The sequence below is a fragment of the Microcaecilia unicolor genome, chromosome 1 (genome assembly GCF_901765095.1).
Source record: "Microcaecilia unicolor chromosome 1, aMicUni1.1, whole genome shotgun sequence".
Lineage (NCBI taxonomy): Eukaryota > Metazoa > Chordata > Amphibia > Gymnophiona > Siphonopidae > Microcaecilia > Microcaecilia unicolor.
In genome coordinates this window covers 732,955,567-732,973,339 of record NC_044031.1, presented here as the reverse complement: position 1 = coordinate 732,973,339, position 17,773 = coordinate 732,955,567, and the positions used below count along the sequence as shown (strand labels likewise).

The 17,773-nt window shown below is 45.1% G+C and overlaps 1 protein-coding gene across 1 annotated transcript in view; it reads right to left on the bottom strand.

Moving 5' to 3' along the window:
- The window catches only part of FES (FES proto-oncogene, tyrosine kinase), a 172,552-nt gene extending 156,984 nt beyond the window's left edge, over positions 1-15,568 (bottom strand). The window contains exon 1 of the mRNA XM_030189652.1: positions 15,543-15,568. The gene's annotated coding sequence lies outside the window, so the exon portion shown is untranslated. The remainder of the gene's footprint in view (positions 1-15,542) is intronic.
- Between the last annotated feature and the right edge of the window lie 2,205 nt (positions 15,569-17,773).

Here is a 17,773-nt window from a genome sequence, read left to right as displayed (position 1 = left end):
TAAAATGTTTTGTACATTTTTGGGATCTTGCCGGGTATTTGTGACCTGGATTGGCCACTGTTGGAAACAGGATGCAGGGCTCGACGGACCTTTGGTCTTTCCCAGTATGGCAATACTTATGTACTTAATTTGCATGAGATACATCTGGATGTGTTGGATACCGAGTATATGCAAATTTATGTCGTGTTATTCACTGTAGCTATCTTGAAAACCCAACTGGCATGTTGGGTCATAAAAATAGGTTTCAGAAGCTCTGATTTAAATACAGGTGCCTCGGTAGCCTTGTTTGCCTCAGAGCAATGCACTTCATTTATCAAAATTCATGGTTATTTGTGCAGAGTTATTAATGGTTAGGAACATGACCGAAAGGAGAGGAGGAAGAACTAGGAGACCGAAAACCCTTTGTCTGTTGTCTTGGCTTCCATTTCACTGAAGGTCACGAAGGTGAACAGTTTCTGGAAAGTGATCCCTATCATTCTCCCTCTGCTTGTAGTACTTTTCAAGTGTACACAATGATGCTTTAGGAAAAGCCAGGAGAGGATTTTTGTGTAGGTGAAGAACTCTGGACAGTATGGAGGACGAGGCCCCCCTGAGCCTTGGTGTTTTCTGCATTGGTTCACTGTCTGGTGTGTATTTTTAAATTTGCCTTTTTAAGTTATTTCCTTTTGTGAACAGGCTCCCAACTGATTTTAAGCTTATCAGGCAGGCAGCTCCTTGTGACTCTGGGCAAGTCACTTAACCCTCCATTGCCCCATGTAAGCCGCATTGAGCCTGCCACGAGTGGGAAAGCGCAGGGTACAAATGTAACAAAAATAAAATAGATACTATTGGAGATTCTACATGGAATGTTGCTACTATTTGAGATTCTACATGGAATGTTGCTACTATTGGAGATTCTACATGGAATGTTGCTATTCCACTAGCAACATTCCATGTAGAAGGTTGCGCAGGCTTCTGTTTCTGTGAGTCTGACGTCCTGCACGTACGTGCAGGACGTCAGACTCACAGAAACAGAAGCCTGCGCGGCCACATTGGTGATCTGCAAGGGTCGACTAGGGTGGTGGACTTTGGTCCTGAGGAACTGAGTTCGATTCCCACTTCAGGCACAGGCAGCTCCTTGTGACTCTGGGCAAGTCACTTAACCCTCCATTGCCCCATGTAAGCCGCATTGAGCCTGCCATGAGTGGGAAAGCGAGGGGTACAAATGTAACAAAAATAAAAGAGATACTATTGGAGATTCTACATGGAATGTTGCTACTATTGGAGATTCTACATGGAATGTTGCTATTCCACTAGCAACATTCCATGTAGAAGCCTGCGCGGCCACATTGGTGATCTGCAAGGGCCGACTTCTACGTGGAATGTTGCTAGTGGAGGAGTGGCCTAGTGGTTAGGGTGGTGGACTTTGGTCCTGGGGAACTGAGGAACTGAGTTTGATTCCCACTTCAGGCACAGGCAGCTCCTTGTGACTCTGGGCAAGTCACTTAACCCTCCATTGCCCCATGTAAGCCGCATTGAGCCTGCCATGAGTGGGAAAGCGCGGGGTACAAATGTAACAAAAAAAAAATGTGATACCATTGAAGTCTGTGGGGTGAATGGAATGAGGAGGATATTTTTACAAAAGTACAACTGAAATCTGTTGGAGAAGGTGGTAAATGACATGATCAGGAGAGTGAGCGACAGTAAAGACAAATTCTGAATTTAAAAGCCCTATTGGAATCCCTCGGCAGTAATGGGACATGGAGAAGGTTTTTAACTGATTAACTAGACAGATTTTTTTTCTCAGTAGGCTTGTTTAGTGTGGGCGTTGGGAAAGAGATGAGATCATGCCTCTCCCCAGTTTGTGTCTCTTTTGCAGCTACTGGACTTATGCGTTACTGTATATGGTGAACCTTTGTACCCATGGTACAGACCAGCAAACATATAAATGGTAAGTGACTGACCACCTGCAAATGCGCAGTAGAGACTTCCCTCTCTGTCCCGCCCTCGCGTCAAGACGTGATGACATCAGAGGGCGGAACAGAGAGGGAAACGGAGTCGGAGTCACTGTCGGACGCTGCCGCCTGGAAAGAAACTTCGCGTGCACCAACCTCCCCCCTCCCCCCATCCCCGCTCCGCCCCCTTCTGCATCGAGCCCCCTGCACTGACCTGACAGCACCTCTCACCTCCGTGTGGAAGCGCTGCAGCCAGCAGCAGATCGCTCTGCTGCTGCCTGTAGCGCTTTCACACGGAGGTGAGAGGTGCTGTCAGGTCAGTGCAGGGGGCCCGGTACGGACGGGGGAGGGAGCGGCGGCAAGGAGGGTTGCTGGAAATCTCGCCCGTTTTTACAGGCATAACAGCTAGTATGCTATATAAGGGTGTGTATCAGGTGTTCAGCGCTGCGTGTGTCTGGTAGCGCTATACAAATGCTAATAATAATAATAATAAAGGGTCATGGATTTGATATTGCCTTTCTGTGGTACAACCAAAGTGGTTTAACATTTATTACATGCAGGTAGACCACATTACCAGTAGCTCTCACAAGAACTGAGAAGGTGACCCTGCAAAGATGAAAATAACTCAAGCTAAAACATCTATTAATACATAGGTAACAGTCAGACTGAGAATCTGCAAAATGGCCAAAGAGCAAGTACGTGTCATTTGGAGGGTTTATACTACAGAGCCTCCAACGCGAATTTTACATAAGACACATTTAAAGCCCTCTGAATGAACTTGTAGGAGCAAAGAATGAAAAGGTTGGCCATGATAGAAGCAGGCAAATATTTTACAGGTTTCCAAAGTACAAGAAGGTGCAAATATCCATAAGAAATCAAATTCAGGGACGGTGTTTTGATAGGATGCTCTAAGAAAGTAAATGTGATGAAATGCTTAAAGGGGCAAGCAACATGTTAAATTTTAGGTCTCTCTACATTTACTCATGATATTACAATAAGTGCTAAGACTGACTCCAAGAACCCAGCCCCAAAGCCCAGTGATGGACATGCAGGCCCGTCATCCGTTGCATTACCACACTCATGGGTCACATCAGGAGAGAGACTCCCCATATTATTTGTTCTCTCTATTAGTCCCTTACAGGCAGAAATATCATCCATCTCCACTCCGCTAATGAATTTCTTCATTCTCTCCCACCATTGTCCCAGGCACTAATCTACCTAGTGGAAGAGTGGCCTAGTGGTTAGGGTGGTGGACTTTGGTCCTGAGGAACTGAGTTCGATTCTCACTTCAGGCACAGGCAGCTCCTTGTGACTCTGGGCAAGTCACTTAACCCTCCATTGCCCCATGTAAGCTGCATTGAGCCTGCCATGAGTGGGAAAGTGCGGGGTACAAATGTAATAAAATAGATACTATTGGAGATTCTACATGGAATGTTGCTACTATTGGAGATTCTACATGGAATGTTGCTATTCCACTAGCAACATTCCATGTAGAAGCCTGCGCGGCCACATTGGTGATCTGCAAGGGCTGACTTCTACATGGAATGTTGCTAGTGGAGGAGTAACCTAGTGGTTAGGGTGGTGGACTTTGGTCCTGAGGAACTGAGTGTGATTCCCACTGCAGGCACAGGCAGCTCCTTGTGACTCTGGGCAAGTCACTTAACCCTCCATTGCCCCATGTAAGCTGCATTGAGCCTGCCATGAGTGGGAAAGCGCAGGGTACAAATGTAAAAAATAAATAGATACTATTGGAGGATTCTACATGGAATGTTGCTATTCCACTAGCAACATTCCATGTAGAAGGCTGCGCAGGCTTCTGTTTCTGTGAGTCTGACGTCCTGCACGTACGTGCAGGACGTCAGACTCACAGAAGCAGAAGCCTGCGCGGCCACATTGGTGATCTGCAAGGGCTGACTTCTACACTAGTGGAGTAGCAACATTCCATGTAGAATCTCAACTAGTAGTAACAACAGTGGAGGAATGGCCTAGTGGTTAGGGTGGTGGACTTTGGTCCTGGGGAACTGAGGAACTGAGTTCGATTCCCACTTCAGGCACAGGCAGCTCCTTGTGACTCTGGGCAAGTCACTTAACCCTCCATTGCACCATGTAAGCCGCATTGAGCCTGCCATGAGTGGGAAAGCGCGGGGTACAAATGTAACAAAAATACCTTTTCTTTTGGGCTCTTTATCTATGGATTTCAAAGCCTTGTGAACAACGAGCAGAACAATCCTGGGCAAAGTATACGGTTGTCCTTAAAACACATTCTTTTAATATGGCCTTTCCAGACCACATTTAGCTGCAGTACCTATTTTTTTTTTTAACAGGTTCCGGTAGACTGCTGATGACACCTATGTCCAGGGCCAGACCCCAAGATTCTACACATGGCACCCAAAGTTGCCCACCCAACTTTAGGCACACTTCCGAGATGCGCGTGCGAATAAATCGGATGATGAGCTCTGAACCACCAATAACTGGGTGCTAACAACCAATTACTGATGCTAATTGGGGCTTATTAAGATTTAGGTGTGCATCTGGATGTGTGCTATGAGGCACAGCGCCTAAGTCCCATGGCGTGTATCTCAAAAGGGGTGTGGCCATGGGCGTGTCAGTGGCATTCGGAAAAGCTGCATGTGGAATTACAGGATATTGTCTAACCGTGCCCAACTTGGGCGCTGGCATTTACACCAGGTTTTAGTGCGAGATCTGTGCTGTTATTCTACATAATACATGCGCCCTTTTCACACTAGCGCTTAGCGCTGAATTTTTTCAGTGCCTACGTTTCAGTATTGTATACTGAATTGCCTCTCGACTGATCATTGGTACAATAGGGCCATGCCCTAGGGCCCACAACAGTAGGGGACCCACTCTCCTCCAGCATTCATCTAGTTTAACCACTTTCCGTAGGTGGTTAGAGGCCTATGACTGTTACTGCCCTGAGGCCCAGATGACTGTCAGTCCGCTCCTGCCTGTGTCTTTCTATATTTGGTGGTTGTTCTCTTGTCTCTATCTAAATGCTGGAGTCCCTGTGCCATGTTCTATGTCCTCGTTTGAGCTTAGTTTACATTTTTGTAAACCACTTTGATGTAGCAGTATATCAAGTTTAAATAAACCATAAATTTCCTCTTTTAATATCGAGAAACAATTCCTGAGGTCCTACAACACTAGAAAATCAGATGAGGGTAAAGAAGAAACAGGAAATGCACTGCTAGCAGAAGTGTCAGTACCCATGCCATAATATATCTATATCTATCTATTTATATCTATATATCTATCAATATCTATCTATCTGTATATACACATATATATAGAGAGAGATAGAGAAAATCATGACATACCAAGAGACACAATCTGAGACCACGAAAGATGTGAAGGAGTAGCTTAATGATTAGAGAATCGGGCTGACAATTTATTTAATACATTTATATCCCACATTTCCCCACTTAGTTGCAGGCTCAATGTGGCTTACACAATACCGTAGCAATGAGGAAGCCTATTCAAATCCTAGGGGGTAGGGAGTAGAAATGGAGCAGGACAGGAGAGGGAAGCCACAAGGGTTGAGGAGGGTAGAGGTAAAGGCGAACCATGGGGAAAAAGTCATGATAGCCACAATGGAGAGACTGAATATGTAGATGGTGGCCACAGGGAAGAGAGGGGAGCAAGACATAGTGGGGGGGGGGGGAGCGGACATTTAAAAAGAGTAGGAGAAGAGTGGCACAGGAAAGGGAAGGGACAAAGAATGATAAATGGGGAACAAAAGGTGAGTGACAGAATGGGTATGAAGAAGTGAAGACAGCCTGAAGGGGCATGAGGGAGACAGAAAGAGGAGAAACTGGTTGAGGAGTAAGACAAGTTGGAGACAACTGGTTGGAGAACAACAGAAAGATGGCTGGATGGGAGTCAGATACCACAAATGGGATGGTATAATGTTGGAATGAGATGGAAAGAGAAACTGGTAAGAATTAAAAATTGATGAGCTGCAAAAGAATGAGAGATGGGAAGAGGCTATTGGTGCAAAAAAGCAGAGAACAGTGGTGGGGAGAAGTGACAAAGAAGGGAGAGGGAGATCATTTGAAAGTAAGCTCTGCATACAGTCCACCTTGTAGTCTGTTGATATGTTTAACAGTGGTAGCCAAAGAAAGGAGGAAGATCATAGAAAGAAAAGTGATATGGAAAGATAAACAGGAAAAGGAGTCAGGAGAATCCGGAAGATGAACATAAAGGAGAGAGAACAGTATGGTGTGGGGAAAAAAAAAGACAAACAAGTAAAAATGTTTCCTTGATGGAGACTTAATGTTTGTGTTTCTATGTTTCCATTTACTCCTGTAATGATTCAGTATTGAGTTATATCTTCGCAAATGTTTAAAATGGAAATAAAAATACATTTGCAATTTGTGATGATTTACACCCGGTATGAACATCCCAAATCTTGCACAACTCACTTCCAATCCTTGGGCGGAAGGGAGTGTGCCTCCCACCCCATCCAATGCGTGGCTGCACTTCAGCCTTGGTATTCGAACTGCTGAATTCTCTCTCTCTCTACTCTACCCCCCCCTCCTCCCCAATGCTTAAGCCTCCCTGCCAGTATGCAGTGGCGCATGCTACAGCACTCGGGGGCCATGTTGTCAGCTGGCAACCTTTCTCCATTGCTGTCCCCCTAGTACTGACCCCCATTCCTTCTTTTTCTCTATCCCCACATAGCCACATTTACCTTCTCCTCCCCCCTCCCTCCAGGGCCTCCTTGGTTCCCCCTCCCTCTCCTGAAGTGGCTTAGAGGAAATTAACTGCAAGAACTGGTTTTGGGTGGGATTACAGCAGCAGGTTGTGAGTGACACAGGGGGTGCATCAGCATATACTCACAGGCCCCTCTGCAACAAAGAATCCAGACCTGGGAGGTGCTACTATGTGGCCTTTGAGTGTACAGCAATTTAACCCTTGCACATACAACCTACTGTTAGTAGAGAGGTGTAGTAGCCGTGTTAGTCCACTCTTAAAGGTTATCAATAGAAATCAAACAAAATAAAACATGGAAAAGAAAATAAGATGATACCTTTTTTATTGGACATAACTTAATACATTTCTTGATTAGCTTTCGAAGGTTGCCCTTCTTCATCAGATCGGAAATAAGCAAATGTGGTAGCAGATAGTATATATAAGAGAAACTTCAAAGCACCAAAATAATCTCCAAGAATATTGCCTCCTCCCTCAAAACACCCAGGGAAAATCTGCTACAGTACAAAGAAAAAAAAAGCCACAGACAGAATTCCCCTTGTAGTGACATACAACCCAGAGCTGGAGAAACTGAGGAAAATCATAAGAGACCTACAGCCACTACTTCAGGAAGATGAATTACTGAAAGAGATATTCCCATCCCCACCAGTGCTGGCCTTACGACAGGCACCAAACTTAAAACACAAGCTGATCAGAAGTAAACTCCCAACACAGACGGAAAAAGAAAAGGGCACGTTTCCCTGTAACACATTCAGCTGCAACCTATGCCAAAACATTTCACAAGACCCCACAGTCATTCACAAGGGAAAAACATTCAACATAAAGGACTATTTTACATGCTCATCTTCCAATGTGGTATATATCATTCAGTGTAAAAAATGTAACGAAGGATGCTATATTGGAGAAACAGGCCAGATGCTTAAGACAAGATGCAATCTGCACAGACATCACATGAAAATAGCCGGTGCCAGTCAAGCCCCCACCCCTGTGGGCCAACACTTTACAAGACCAGAATACTGCACCAGTGATTTCACAGTAAGAATACTGAAAGGTAATTTTAAAACAATACAGGAACGTAAGACCTTTGAAATAAGAATGATTGAATATTTTGATACCCAACAAACAGGACTTAATAAGGATCTGGGTTTCTAACCCATTATAAACCATAAAGCTGTATTTCTCTGTTTATTACCCTCCTCTCACCTACCAACACCCATCCTGTTAGAATATCAATGAAATGCTTTGATGTCCCCATGCATACCCCCACCCTCCCACTCTGTCAGACTGTCAAAGTAATGCTTTGATGTTTCTCTTATATATACTATCTGCTACCACATTTGCTTATTTCCGATCTGACGAAGAAGGGCAACCTTCGAAAGCTAATCAAGAAATGTATTAAGTTATGTCCAATAAAAAAGGTATCATCTTATTTTCTTTTCCATGTTTTATTTTGTTTGATTTCTATTGATAACCTACTGTTAGAATTCAAGACCAAACCTTTAACTTCCCTGGGCCACTCTGAAGAGACCTGTACAGGGAGGAATGGAAGTCTGTACAGACACATAGGAGTCCTTTTACAAAGGCGAGCTAGCATTTTTAGCACGTGCGTTAAATATGCATGCGCTAAACGCTAGAGATGACCATATATTCCTACGGGTGTCTTTTGCGTTTAGCGTGCACTAATCAATAGCACACACTAAAAACGCTGGCATGCCTTTATAAAGGACCCCCAGAGTGAGGGAAGATGTGAGTTCATGGGGTCTGGGGAGGAAATGTAACCATATGGAGGGGCAGAGACGACTAGAAGGTGTCTGATGTTCGAGATGCAGATGATAAGCAGATTACTGGAAATTATATTACCAGTTCAAAGGTTTTTGTCAGCCACTTGCCTCCCTTGAATAAAATAGCTCGTTGAAAAACCCTTCCATGGCCCAAGGCCTTCACATCTGTCAGAGGTTTATCATTCTCAGGTGAAACACTTGGGCCCGTGGCCTGTGCATTAATATCTGCTCTGCTCCCACCCCCCATTTCTCTGAACTCCATAAGCCAAACTTAAGATCTCTGAACGTGTAGTATGGAGTATTTTTTTTTCTCAGGGCTGGCATGACCCAGGTGGCAAGCTGCAAGCTGGATTGGCCACTGTTGGAAACAGGATGCTGGGCTTGATGGACCTTTGGTCTGTCCCAGTATGGCAACACTTATGTACTTATGTACTTGGGATTCTGAATGGAATCTTGCTACTCTTTGGGGTTCTAAATGGAATCTTGCTACACTTTGAAATTCTGCATGGAATCTTGTTATTCTTTAGAATTCTAGAATCTTGCTACTCTTTGGGGTTCTACATGGAATGTTGCTATTCTTTGTTTTTCTGCCAGGTACTTGTGACCTGGATTGGCCACTGTTGGAAACAGGATGCTGGGCTTGATGGACCTTTGGTCTTTCCCAGTATGGCAATACTTATGTACTTATGTTAAATCACCTCCTTTTGTCTACCAGATAACAAAGGTAGAAAAAAAAACCCTTTTGATTTTCTGTGCAATGATCAATGATATGTTAGCTTGTTTAGTGCTTAGTTCAGAAGGAAATGCTTGTTATTTTCCTCCTATTGTTGCACTGCATCCTAAGTCAGGCTTCTTGGGGTTTCCAGTTCCGTTTTTGTCTGCATACATCTCTTTCTGTGTTTTGCCAGAGTCAATGAGTTAAGGGACATGTAGCAGTCCACATTTTTTGGCCTTTTCTGTAATGTTTTAAGGTCTGGTGCATACTTGCATAAGTTGCATTGCTGCCACTTGATGTAGCAAATGGAAACTTCCTAGCTCAGCCGAGCCAGCTATTGTCTGAGAGTCTACCGAAGCCAGTGCCCTAGGTATTTCCTCCAATTTAAACAGACGACACATTCACCAAGCACTAACATTATTTCTGAAACATATTTTTATTCTATGTATCAGCGGTTATGAAAGTTTAATATTTAAATGTATGATGTCCAATTATGGGTTTTTACAGGTTGTCACCGGAAGGATACCAATACATCTCTTGAATACCACTATACCCCATACCTGGATCCAATGCAGTTCACAATAATGGCACAAAAATACAACATCACGGAATTAACATAAAAGTTTTCAACGATATTTCAAAATTAAAAAAAAACTCATTTAAAGACAGTTATTATTATCAAATAAAAAAAAGTCTTAAGCTTTTTATGAAAAGCAAAATAGCTCGACTATAATCTAATGTCCAAAGGTAAAAGATTCCATTTGGAAATCGCAAAGGAAGGAAAGATAGAGACAGCCATCCTGGAAAATCTCACCCCTCAACTACTTAGAGGATGATGAACCTTCAAAGGAATGGATCCTCAGGAGCTTAGTCAAGATCGGGAGGTGGGGCTGGTGGTTGGGAGGCGGGGATAGTGCTGGGCAGACTTATATGGTCTGTGCCAGAGCTGGTGGTGGGCAGCGGGACTGGTGGTTGGGAGGCAGGAATAGTGCTGGACAGACTTGTACAGTCTGTGCCAGAGCCGGTGGTTGGGAGGCAGGGCTGGTGGTTGGGAGGTGAGGATAGTGCTGGGCAGACTTATACGGTCTGTGCCAGAGCCGGTGGTTGGGAGGAGGGGCTGGTGGTTGGGAGGCGGGGATAGTGCTGGGCAGACTTATACGGTCTGTGCCAGAGCCGGTGGTTGGGAGGAGGGGCTGGTGGTTGGGAGGCGGGGATAGTGCTGGGCAGACTTATACGGTCTGTGCCAGAGCCGGTGGTGGGAAGTGGGACTGGTGGTTGGGAGGCGGGGATAGTGCTGGACAGACTTGTACGGTCTGTGCCAGAGCCTGTGGTTGGGAGGTGAGGATAGTGCTGGGCAGACTTATACGGTCTGTGCCAGAGCCGGTGGTTGGGAGGAGGGGCTGGTGGTTGGGAGGCGGGGATAGTGCTGGGCAGACTTATACGGTCTGTGCCCTGAAGAGCACAGGTACAAATCAAAGTAGGGTATACACAAAAAGCAGCAAATATGAGTTATCTTGTTGGGCAGACTGGATGGACCGTGCAGGTCTTTTTCTGCCGTCATCTACTATGTTACTATGTTACTTCAACCTGGAAGAAGACCTAGAGAGATGTGCACAGATTAAATTGGTCACAACCTCTGATGTAAGGCCATAAACAGCCAGAAAAATCAGACAAACGGATTTAAACAATATTCTCTTGCGAAACAGGAGACAATGCAATTTAGTCACGTAAAGAGAAACACTATCAAATTTTTTAAGCCTAAAAGCCAGTCTAGCCAAGGTGTTTTAAATAAGCTGGAGCTTGTTAAGAAGTTTCACAGAAAGACCCGAGTAGAGAACGTATTGAGGTGATCATGAGAAGTGTAATTACTGTATAAAGAATTCTGGTAGTGGAGGGGGAGGAGAACCTGATAGTTAACTGAGCAGAGCAAAAGCGTAAAGATTTGCCTAGGTTCCTAATACCTTTGCACTGGCTCTGCCGGGTGATTAAGAGGCCAAACAGAAAATACACTCTATTTATTAGGATTTATTTACCGCCTTTTTGAAGGAATTCACTCAAGGCGGTGCACTTATACGTCACAATAGAGTACTGCAACTGCAACAAACACTCCATATAAAATGTATATACAATGTATTATGGAATCACTCAAGGTGTCGCCACTAACGTGTAAACCTGTACGTCAATCAGAAAAATAGCGCAGTGGCCTAGTGGTTAGGGTGTTGGACTTTGGTCCTGGGGAACTGAGGAACTGAGTTCGATTCCCACTTCAGGCACAGGCAGCTCCTTGTGACTCTGGGCAAGTCACTTAACCCTCCATTGCCCCATGTAAGTCGCATTGAGCCTGCCATGAGTGGGAAAGTGCAGGGTACAAATGTAACAAAAATAAAATAGATACTATTGGAGATTCTACATGGAATGTTGCTATTATTGGAGATTCTACATGGAATGTTGCTATTCCACTAGCAACGTTCCATGTAGAAGGCTGCGCAGGCTTCTGTTTCTGTGAGTCTGACGTCCTGCACGTACGTGCATGACGTCAGACTCACAGAAGCAGAAGCCTGCGCGGCCACATTGGTGATCTGCAAGGGCCGACTTCTACATGGAATGTTGCTAGTGGAATAGCAACATTCCATGTAGAATCTCAAATAGTAGCAACAGTGGAGGAGTGGCCTAGTGGTTAGGGTGGTGGACTTTGGTCCTGGGGAACTGAGTCACTTAACCCTCCATTGCCCCATGTAAGCCGCATTGAGCCTGCCATGAGTGGGAAAGCGCGGGGTACAAATGTAACAAAAATAAAATAGAAACTATTGGAGATTCTACATGGAATGTTGCTATTCCACTAGCAACATTCCATGTAGAAGGCTGTGCAGGCTTCTGTTTCTGTGAGTCTGACGTCCTGCACATACGTGCAGGACATCAGACTCACAGAAGCAGAAGCCTGCGCGGCCACATTGGTGGAATAGCAACATTCCATGTAGAATCTCAAATAGTAGCAACAGTGGAGGAGTGGCCTAGTGGTTAGGGTGGTGGACTTTGGTCCGGGGGAACTGAGGAACTGAGTTTGATTCCCACTTCAGGCACAGGCAGCTCCTTGTGACTCTGAGCAAGTCACTTAACCCTCCATTGCCCCAGGTACAAAATAAGTACCTAAGCCGCATTGAGCCTGCCATGAGTGGGAAAGCGCGGGGTACAAATGTAACAAAAAAAAAAAAACCTGCTCCTTTTGCTTAAATGGCAACTGTGTTCACACATTCTTGTAACTCCATTGTGAACATAAATTTTTTAATGAAATGTTTTTTTTAATTATAGCATAAACAGGAACCTCAACCTGTGTCCATAGAGTATATAATGTGTAAAGTGCCCCAAAGTATCCAAATATAGCATAAAAGTCTCATAACACGTATATCATGGTAAACAGAATCGACTGCAGCTCTGTGAGGTGCCCCGTTTCGTTTCACTTATTCAAGAGCTATACATGCAGCCAGAAACTCTATTTCATTAAAAAAAAAAAAAAAGCAAGCCATGAGACTCCATTATGCAAACACGTACGGGCTTAATACCCACAAGCAAACAATTTTTCTTCTACTTCTGTGTGACCACATCACCGGTCAGCGTATAGCGCTGCATATGTCTAGCAGCGCTATAGAAATGATAAGTAGTAGTAGCAGCAGTCACATGATACACCAAACAAATAAAATAAAATAGAATGTAAATCCTCAATAACTGAAAAAAAAAAAATCGCTAAATCCTTTACACACAACCATAATGTTCCACTCAAGTCATTCATACTCTAATGTGAGGTCAATTTGAGATGAAAAATCCAAAACTGTTCATGTTCAATCAACGCTTGTTCTCTGTCTCCTCCCATACAAGGTACACGAATCTGTTCAACAATCCACCACGCCGTAGAATCAAAGCTATGGTTGCAATCTATCAAATGCTGCAGCGCTGTCTAGAAATAAGGAGATCCTGGATTCTCTACAGCAGTCATCCCCAACCCAGTCCTTGGGCACAGCCTAGTCCTTTCGGGTTTTCAGGATAGCCACAATGAACATTCATGCAACTGAGGCAGTGCATGCAAATATATCTCATGCATTTTCATTGTGGATATCCTGAAAACCCAATGGGACTGGGATGGGAATGGCTGCTTTATAGGGAGAACTGTTCCAACAACTGATAATGGAACCCATGGAAGAGGGAGGCCATACAAGACCTAGCACTTATAAATGGAGAGAATCTTTCTGATGTTATAGAAAGATGATCATTTGACATCCGATGAGGGTGTGGTTCAATATTAGGACAAACATGGAGAGGGTTCATTCAAAGTGAGGGTCCTGGATTTCAGGAAAACTCACCTCGCCAAGATAATGTAATATCTCAAGAATTGTTAGCCGCATGGGAATATTCGGAGGGGGGGGGGGAGACAGAAAAGCAGTGTCCAACACTGAAAGGAGGTATTTTAAGGACAACAAACTTTTTTGTTAGGAAAGTTAATCAGAGGAAAAGGAGATCACTTGAAAGAAGTAGTTGAAAAGGTAAGGAAAAAGAGATTAGCCATCAAACTACATGAGATCACAGAAAAAGGAAGACGAGCAGTAACATCAGGAAAAGCTAAGAGAAGATGGTAATAAAGATAAGATGCAAATGGAATTTAAAATAGCTAGTATAATAAAATGGAGTGATAGTGACAGGAGAACATGATGAAGGACAAACATAAACAGGAATGAAAGAGTGGTAGACCTTGAATGATTTTCAGAAGACCGTGTTCATGAGGAATTAGCTAAAATAAAGTAGTTAAAGTGATGGGGCTGGATGGGATACATCCAAGATTACTTAATGAATTTAACTACGTTTCAGCAGCTCTGCTCTCTGACCTTTCTAATGCTTCTTTAGAGTTGGTAGTGATTCCAGAGGACTGGGATTCCATCACTCCTGCCCATGCTGACTCCAACCTCAAAATGGCTGCCGTGACCTCCACTGGCAGTCTTGCAAGACTGCCACTAGAGATTGTGGCAGCCATTTTGGCAGCGGAGAGGACATGGGCAGGAGTGACTGGGGATCGCTCTTTCCCCAACTACCCACTAGAGCACTAGAGGGATAGATAATAGGCTGAGGAGGACCTATGGGTGGGTCCAGGAGGGGAGTGCATTCTGTGCATAGGGAAGAGGGGGGAAGAGAGCCAGGGGACCCAGTATAAAGTTTTGGTTCCAGCCAAAAATGCACCAGTATTTTTGGCCAAAACCAAAAACAAAGCCAAACATGAATTTCAGGCCAGTTGTGGTGCTGAAGCCGAAACTTGGTTGGCCTCATGGGTCTTACAAAACAAATCTGATTAACTTCTTTTACTGCATGACCAGAGAGTTGGACTGATGTGACCTACTTTGATGTGATATACTTAAATCTATCGCAGCAAAGCCTTTGACAGAGTTCCAGCCAGGTGTCTTATAAATAAACTGAGCATCCTTGGAATTGGCCCTAAAGTGACTGGGTTTGCGACTGGTTAAGTGGGAGGCAAGAAAGGGAGAATGGGGAAGGAATGAGACAAAGGCGGGGAATGGGAAGACTAAGCAAATGAGTAGGACACAGAAAACTGGTAAGAAAGGGAACAGAGGAGAGAGAAGAAATTACATCTAGCTACAGGCTGATGACAGAAATGGAGACAGAAGAATCAATGTTAAAGAAAATATAAGCAAGGGAGGATGGGAAGAGACAGGGAGCAGGAAGAAATAGAAAAAGGAAAGGACTTTAGGAAAACCAACAGGAAGTAGTTGTGAAGGACCAACCCAACTAGAAAAATATAACGATCAAAAGACACAGGTACCTTCCAGTATCAGGACATTCTCACCGTATAACTTCTGACATCTGTGTTCAGTGTAGTTCATACTGCAAGATTGTCCTCAAGATGGGGGGGGGGGGGGCGCAAAAGCTGACTCAGAGCACCACAGTCCCTTGAGTCGACCCGGTCTGCAGCCATCTCCAACCTTGTCTCTACTCCTCCTGTACATACCACGTCCAAAAATACCAAGGGGGCTCATTTTCAAAACACCATATTTTCAAAGCACTTTGCCTTCCAAAGTTCCATAGAAACCTATGGAACTTTGGAAGGCTAAGAGGCATATTTTCAAAGCACTTTGGGAGGCTAAGTTCCATAGGTTTCTATGGAACTTTGGGAGGCTAAGTGCTTTGAAAATGAGAAAGTTCCATAGGGTAGTATGCAACTAACTGTATACGTTTAAGTGCTTCGGGGGACCGGTCTCCTCCTCACAAGCATTCGGGGATCGGCCTCCCCTCCGCACGATCTGCCATCTCTCCCTCTATCTTCCACTCTCCTCCTTGTCCGCGATACAGCACCTCTCCCTCAAACGCCCCCGATCAAACTCATACCTCAAGTCTTTCCTTCTCCGGTGCCCCGTCCCCTATGATACACTACTACACACATCACAGAACTTCTCCCCCTCTACATCCCGCCCCTCCGGAAACAGGAAATTACATTAGAGGAGAAAGCGTAGCATGCCCGAAATTGTCAATCGAGGAGGTTGCTCCTTGGAGCCCATAGAGGACGAGGCTGCATTGATGCAGTTAGTGCGCCGTAAAAGTGTGCAAGAACACTCGTATGGCTGCTTTACAAACCTCTACGGGAGAAGCTCTGTGAAGATGCTCTTTTGAACTCGCCCTAGTCCGAAGACGATGAGCTCTGTGGCATGAGGAATCTGCATTTTCATAGTAGAAAAAGATACAAGCCGCTATCCATTGCGAAAAACTACGTTTTGTGACTGGTTACTACTACTACTACTACTACTATTTAGCATTTCTATAGCGCTACAAGACGTACGCAGCGCTGCACAAACAGAAGAAAGACAGTGAGTCCCTGTTCAAAGAGCTTACAATCTAATAGACAAAAAAAAATAAAGTAATCAAATCAATTAATGTGAATGGGAAGGAAGAGAGGAGGGTAGGTGGAGGCGAGTGGTTACGAGTCAAAAGCAACGTTAAAGCGGTGGGCTTTCAGTCTAGATTTAAAGGTGGCCAAGGATGGGGCAAGACGTAGGGGCTCAGGAAGTTTATTCCAGGCATAGGGTGCAGCGAGACAGAAGGCGCGAAGTCTGGAGTTGGCAGTAGTGGAGAAGGGAACAGATAAGAAGGATTTATCCATGGAGCGGAGTGCACGGGAAGGGGTGTAGGGAAGGACGAGTGTGGAGAGATACTGGGGAGCAGCAGAGTGAATACATTTATAGGTTAGTAGAAGAAGTTTGAACAGGATGCGAAAACGGATAGGGAGCCAGTGAAGGGTCTTGAGGAGAGGGGTAGTATGAGTAAAGCGACCCTGGCGGAAGATGAGACGGGCAGCAGAGTTTTGAACCGACTGGTTGAGGGAGGAGGCAGATGCAGCTCCCGTTGAGAAAGAAACGGCCTGGGCATGTTGTGCGCGCAATTTAAAGTATAGACTCGACGTTGGTTAGCAACAGTATGAGCAGGTGGACAGAATGATGAGTTTCAAGCGCTGGTACACTATTAACCAATATATTTAAATATTGCATAATAGGATACTCCGACCCATTGGAGCCGACTCTGTGGGTGCTTGAGCACCCCCAATATTGAAAATATCCCTTGTATGTGTCCAGGGAGGGGTTATTTCCATTGGGCTTAGCCAGTACATTTTCTCTAGCGAAAAAGGTGCCGGTACTCAAAGGGTGGGGTGATCACTGAGGGACCCACCCCACAATAGCCGGGCACCCTGCAACCAGTCACAGAATCTATGACAAGGCAGAATGTGTGTGTAGAGCCTGAGATCTTTCATTAAAACTTGGAGACCATGGGTCAGTTTTAGCAGACAATGGAAAAGGTGCCAGTACTCAGTACCCCCAAGCAGTGGCGTAGCAAGGGCGGGGCGGTGGGGGCAGTCCATCCCGGGTGTCAACGGGTGGGGGGGTGCATCCGTCCACCCCCCCCCCCCGGCGCAGCGCCTCCCCCCTGCCTACGAGCTCCATCCATCTGCAGCGCTGCTGTAAAGAAGAAATCGCTTCGTCGGCCCTTCCCTCACTCACTGTGTGCCGCCCTCTGACGTAACTTCCTATTTCCTCAAGGGCGGTACACAGTGAGTGAGGGAAGGGCCGACAAAGCGATTTCTTCTTTACAGCAGCGCTGCAGATGGATGGAGCTCGTAGGCAGGTGGGGACCGTGTCGGGGTGGCGCTATGCCGGTGGGGGTGGGGGTGGTCCACGCCGGTGGGGGGGTGTCGTGTTGGTCTGCACCCCTCAAAAAAAGCCCTGGACTTAGCACCCCCCAAAATTTTGAAATGTTGGCTCCTATGCTCCGACCACACCTACAGTTTTTTCCTAAGGTGGTGTCAGGGTTACCATAGTTGCGGAGACAAAAAGAGAACAAAAAATTATTTTATTTTTATTTTGTTACATTTGTAGCCCACATTTTCCCACCTATTTGCAGGCTCAATGTGGCTTACATAGCGCCAGAGAGGTGTTTACAGGCTCCCGGGGTAAAACAGTTACAGAGTTATGTTGTGGTAGAAAAGGACACATAAAAGTTTCGTTTAGCTGAGGAGTTACGATCTTTAGTTAAGTTGTGTTACTAGCTTTGCTAAAGAAATATTTAATGGT